This window comes from Temnothorax nylanderi, unplaced genomic scaffold (genome assembly GCF_030848795.1).
Source record: "Temnothorax nylanderi isolate EJ_2023f unplaced genomic scaffold, tnyl_v1.0 TNYL_tig1290_pilon, whole genome shotgun sequence".
In the NCBI taxonomy this organism is placed as follows: domain Eukaryota; kingdom Metazoa; phylum Arthropoda; class Insecta; order Hymenoptera; family Formicidae; genus Temnothorax; species Temnothorax nylanderi.
In genome coordinates this window covers 4,489-10,640 of record NW_027250352.1, presented here as the reverse complement: position 1 = coordinate 10,640, position 6,152 = coordinate 4,489, and the positions used below count along the sequence as shown (strand labels likewise).

At 37.4% G+C, this 6,152-nt stretch overlaps 1 long non-coding RNA gene across 3 annotated transcripts; it reads left to right on the top strand.

The window, feature by feature from the left end:
• Window positions 1-216: 216 nt before the first annotated feature.
• Window positions 217-5,407, top strand: LOC139787132 (uncharacterized). 3 transcript variants are annotated; one of them, XR_011722531.1, is made up of 7 exons: window positions 220-534; window positions 663-801; window positions 906-1,028; window positions 1,296-1,510; window positions 1,603-1,806; window positions 1,932-2,089; window positions 2,180-5,407. It is a non-coding gene; the product is annotated as an uncharacterized lncRNA (long non-coding RNA). The 3 variants fall into 3 exon arrangements; XR_011722532.1 differs by having other exon boundaries at window positions 217-534; window positions 663-1,028; window positions 1,932-2,093; XR_011722530.1 differs by having other exon boundaries at window positions 219-534; window positions 663-1,028.
• The last annotated feature ends 745 nt before the right edge of the window (window positions 5,408-6,152 follow it).

The following is a 6,152-nucleotide window of genomic DNA, read 5'->3' as shown; positions in this document are numbered from 1 at the left end:
ACCGACCGTGACTCTTTTACGCGACGCGACGGGTTGCGAGTATACGAGATGTTGAGATCTCGATAACGAGTAAACGGATCAAGTTCTAAGTAGGCTTGATCGATAGCTTGGGGTCGAATTAGGGGGGGGTTTCTGTTATAATATTCCGCTACGTGCCCTACGAGCGGAGATATTGCGACGCAAAGTCCAAATGTTGAAAATTTTATTTTAAGATTATTTTACTTTCTTCTACGTCGACCGCTCTCATCTCAATATAACATATATATAACAGAAAAATGTCACTTTCACTTTTTCGACACTGGCGGCTAACGGCGTTAGTATCGCAGCGCAGTGCAGTGCAGTGCAGACAGTGCGTTTAGCGCGCTGTCAGTCAGTTCATCAATTATATCGCAGCGCAGTGCAGTACAGTGCAGACAGTGCGTTTAGCGCGCTGTCAGTCAGTTCATCAGTTAACCTATCTCGTCGAGAGACACGGTAGTACGCGCGGAGCGAGACCGACCGTGACTCTTTACGCGACGCGACGATTAATTCAAGGTAATTGTTTTATTATGTAATTATCTCCTATTCTATATATTACTGTTACTTATTTTACTGTTTACTACGTTTACGCGAGTGTTTACATACAGGTTAACCTATACTATATTATTATATATTGACGGCAGGGAACTGATACTGAGATCAATCAATCAAGGAGTTGACGGCAGGGAGCAGGGAGCTGATACTGAGATCAAGGAGCCTGTTCACACGAGGCGCGATTGCGGCCGCACGTTAACGTTTGCACGAGCCGCACGCTGTCGCGAGGTAAGGTGCGACAACGCGCGCATACGCGCGTACGCGAAACGGTAGTAACACCGTAATCGTGCCGGCGATATACTGAATTTGAATTGCTTCGTGCTTATCTGGAGATTTCGTATCCCTACATCGTGTTACCACCGCTGCCGGAAAAGAAGGTTCTCTACGCTTGGCAGAAAGTGACGACTGACACGTTCGATCCCGACTTCGTTGATCGCAGAAGAGCTGGACTCGAGGTACGTTTCCGATTTGCAATTATAACAGTATCGTGCGATGAATGTTGTACTAACCTCAAAGTCGGAGCATCCTTGCTCACCGCTACGGGATCGACGTAAAGTTTTAGCGGATTTTAATCTTCCGAATTAGCGTCGGAACAATATTAGTCTTCCATTATCTATTGCCTCACAACTTTTCGATTTTAATATTCTGTAGCTGTATAGTTATTTGTACACAATCGTGATATTAATATACATCAGATTGTTCATGTTTTTGTGCTGTTACAGTTCTATGATTTAGAGGAACTGTTTCGTAACGGTGGCCCCGTGCCAGATACAAATTACATATTCCTGGGAGATTTTGTCGATCGGGGCTAGCTTAGAAACGTTTACTCGTCTGCTCACACTTAAAGCTAAATGGTCCGACAGGATCCGACAGGATAACGTTACTACGCGGTAATCACGAAACTAGACAAATCACGCACGTTTATTTGGATTTTACGGTAAGTGCGCAACGATACTTTCTTTTCTGGGCTTTTTTTATTTGTGTATAATAAAGCTTTGATTTCATTGGTTTCTTCATTTTCTGTTCTAGATGAATGCCAAAACAAGTACGGCAATGCTAATGCGTGGAAGTACTGTTGTAGGGTATAACTCCACTTTTGATTACGCTCGAATAAAATTCTGTTTTAGTTAATTGATGAACAGGTTCTTTGTGTACACGGTGGATTGTCTCCAGCTATTAGAACACTAGATCAAATTAGAACGATTGAAAGAAATCAAGAGATTCCACACAAAGGTATTAATTGTATAAAGTGATATGTCATTGCAAAAGTTACATAATAATTAAAAGTTACATGACTGGATATTTACTGTTATTGTACAATAATAATAAAATATCGTTGCTTAATTGCCATATTACAGGTGCTTTCTGTGATTTGGTCTGGTCCGATCCAGAAGATGTAGAAACATGGACAGTAAGTCCGCGTGGTGCAGGCTGGCTGTTTGGCAGCAAAGTGACTTACATGTTCATGGAAGTGAATGATCTTAAACTCATCTGTAGGGCGCACCAATTAGTTCAGGTAGGTATGTCTTTGCTCAAATATTTCTGTCGCAGATTTTTTTAAATATCTCGGAAGTATGTATTGATGACGCATATTTTTATCATGCAGGTTATAGGTACATGTTTAATGACAAACTCGTCACAGTGTGGTCGGTCCCAAATTATTGTTATTGATGTGGTAACATAGCTAGTATCATGCAGTTCACGACAGTGGATCAGAGATCACCAGTGCTGTTCCAGGCAGTGCCTGATTCCGAGAGAGTAATCCCACCTCTAATGCCCACTCCGTACTTTTTGTGATCTATCTTAAGTGGCTCATCTGTACGAATGCGGAAGAGAAATGTCTGTGTCTAGACTCTACGGAATCACATGATTTGATTGGCCGGATCCAGGCTGGTACCATGACGGACCCACACATTCATGAGAATATATCATTGATTATATACATATTACTTTAGAAAATTTTGATTCCCTTAAAAGAAATTATTTGATGCGTTCTACGATCAAAGTACGATACTTAGAGAGGACTGAATTGTCGTGTGATTGATCTTATTCAGGGAATGTTCTTTAGATTTTTTAAGAACTTTATCAGGTTTTACATGTTGTAAAGTTAATTACATGTTGTAAAGCTAACTTTTATATATCTACATAGTATCTGCCATTGCATCAGCCTGATTTTTGTAGCTCGAGAAAAAAAAAGAAAACGATATTTTGCATCAGAGCAAATGTGAACATCCTGTGGTATAGACGCTTTTGCTGTCTACTATGTACATTCTGTAGAGCATTCATATCTCAGAGCAGCATTCTGGACTTTAATGTTCAAAAGACTAAGAGCTTTTAAATAATTTATGAGCGCGAATAACGCAAATAGTCCAGTGCTGTGTGTGAATATAAAAAGAAAAGAAAAGAAAAGAAATATCACGTTTAAACATTCCGGCAAAAAGTACACTCTCTGAGTACAGTAAATGCTTCTCTGACATTACAATCGTTGTGCGTAGAATTCAAATTTATTAAAGCGTGAGCATATATAGTACTGTTAAGGTCTTCCTGAACATATAAATGATCTGTTGCTGGTTTAGGTACTGTGTGTGCTGCGTACCGTTCTTTTTTCTTCTAAATGCGCAATCGGTGTTCTTAGCAAGAATCGTAAATTCGGCTCTTTTTCGCCGAAGTACAAATAGCGTGTAGCAGTAGCCAAAGTTTTCCTGCTTAGGTAAGGAAATCCGATAGCGGGATCGTTATAGCATCTGTAGAGAGTTGTCTTATTATTTTTATGCACATGGCATTTTTTTACGCTTAATTTTAAGAAATTCCGAGCTCAAATATTGTCTTTAAACTACCTTGACACACATTAATGTTCTTTTCAAGAAAGATATCCACCGTTCGTTCGTCACACACACTTCTCTCTTCTATATATATATATATATATATATACATATATGCCAAATCGCTGACGTATTGAATAATCGTAATTAGCTAATTGTCATAAGTTCATTAATGTAGGGAGCAACTTGAAAAGAAAAAAAACCGAGACCCTTAGCAATGTGCCTCTAAATTAATAAGCGTTTGTGTAATATAATGATACGATATTGATATGACATAATTAATGGAAATGCACCGGCCATTGCGTATCATAAGCCTGAATTCTGACCATCGATTTTTGCTAGCTCACGATAATTCCTAAGCGATCACAGATCCGACAAATATGGCATTGACATTGTGGCACAGGCTGTCAAGTTGAGACTACTCTATTTTGAATTTTGTGATATAGACCGAAGGAGGCGTGTGCAATGGTCATGTCGATGTTTATAACGACTCTCCTTGTCGCACCATTCGAAGAGGTGTTTTGCGAAGACCCGTTATTCCAAGAAATGTAATAAACTTTTGAACAGTGCCTTCAGAACTATAACACGACGGTCTACTAGAAGTATAAATGCTTTCTTATTCTATTTCATAAGCCTTCCGCTATTGTTTTGGAACGAGCCTTTGCTTTTTCGCGAAACTTTTCTACGATATTTACGTTTTACGATTTTACTACCTTTTAGGTCTACTCTTACAATTTTACATCACGCGCGCGCGGTATATTCTCTATTTGTACTACATATTATAACGTACAATTACAATTGCGCGATACTTTACGCGAGTAATGTATTACATAAGGTAGAGAGGAGCGCATCTAGAACGAATTGGGACACGGAGCTTGCGTTACAAACTCGACTCGCTACATTTGCAGCCTCCGAGTCGTGAAACGGTTTTGCAACGACGGGAACGCCCTACGTGCGGTACGGACCCTGGTGGAAATCTTCTCATGGGTAGGCAAAAAGGGTAGGCAAAATTATAATTCTTTATATTTTAATTAGTAACTTCACTATCAATTTATTTTGTAATTACGCATTATAAAGATATTAATTACAAAACAGACACATTAAAATAAACTACAGCGATAAACAATATTACACATTGATCTTTCATTACCCTGGTGGAAATCTTCTCATAAGTAGGCAAAAAAGGGAAGATACTCATGGGGAGAATTGGGACTTTTTTGCCTACCCATGAGAAGATTTCCACCAGGGGATATCATTAGAAATCCTTAAAAAAAAAGAAAAGAAGTATTAGCCTCTGTATCTATTGGGGTGTTCGCGGCGTTTCGTTTACCGGAATGCCTCTGTCTGTGATCGCTTTAATCTTATCGAAGTGTCCAAGCGCTTGCGGCGACTCGATATTAATAATCGGTAAGCTCGCGAGAGAGAGAACAAATAAAGACAATTTGCAAGATAAAAATAAAATAACGAAGACTAATTTAGCTTAATGTGCTCCGTGCGGGAGCTTGAACACTGCGCATAATCCTTAAAGATCTCACAGGTAGACACCATTTTAAAACGATCATCATGTACCTTGAAAGTATAGACTTTGTTATGTTAATGTAATGAAGAACGTCTGTAATAAAAATGCGCAAAAAATCGCACTTGATCGCATTGTCAATAATAGAGAAGAACACGATCGCATAGTGCAGACCAAACGCTTTGGACCAAACGCTATGGTACATGAGCATATTTACAGTTCGAAGACCAAGAGGCAGAGCCGCGGGGATACGACGACAAGAAGAAAGATGTCGTCAGCTAACTACCATTGGGGTAGACGAGGCAGAAGACCGAGACAGTAACATAATTATTTTTAAGCCGTATTTTTAAGCAGTAATATAACCCGTCAGTATTATATATTCGTACCTCTGACCATACACATATGAACACACACATACAAAGTGAATATGTGAATATGCTACGTTTCTTATACATACATGAAAACATAATTGCTAAATAAACATTTAATAAAACTATTATATTGTTATTTACTTCATACTTACCAAATCAAGTTTTATTTAATATGTATAATCTATTGTAACTGTAAATAAATTTATTATTTACTGTATAATTAAATGCTGGTACATTCAAGAAATTTGTAATTCTGACCTGGATTTATATCCTGTCTAAACTACACATGTATGTTTAAATTGATGTTTTACCTAGTTATTGCACCAATAATGTTTAAATAAATCGTAGCTTTAGTTTTTAACGCAGGAAAAGAAAATTTAACGTTTAAGCGCTAACCAATGTTGATGCATTTTTCTGAAGAAATACTTACATATTGATTTTGTTGCATATTCGAAATCTAAAATCCGAGCATGCTAGAAGCACTTTCATTATCTTCAATGTGTCAGGTATTTTAAAAGAACACTAAATTTATCTTTAAAAATAGGCAAAATTCAAGCAGCTGTAACTTTGTTAAAAACGAATAAAATTTAAATTTAAAAAAAGGATTTTAAAGCTTGAAATCTCTACTTTTGAAAGTTTTTATCGTGGATTGAATAAGAAATGAGCATTTTGACTTTGATTGCTCATAACTTCCTTAAAAATCATCGTATTGCAATTCAAAAAACAGATTCTTAAAGCTGAAACTTTGCTTTATTGAACGGTATAATTGCCAAATTTTTTAAAATAACAAATAGACATGATACAAATGGATGAAAATAATGTAAATTATTTTTAAATGCAGAGTACTTAAAAGTACAAAAAAACATAAAG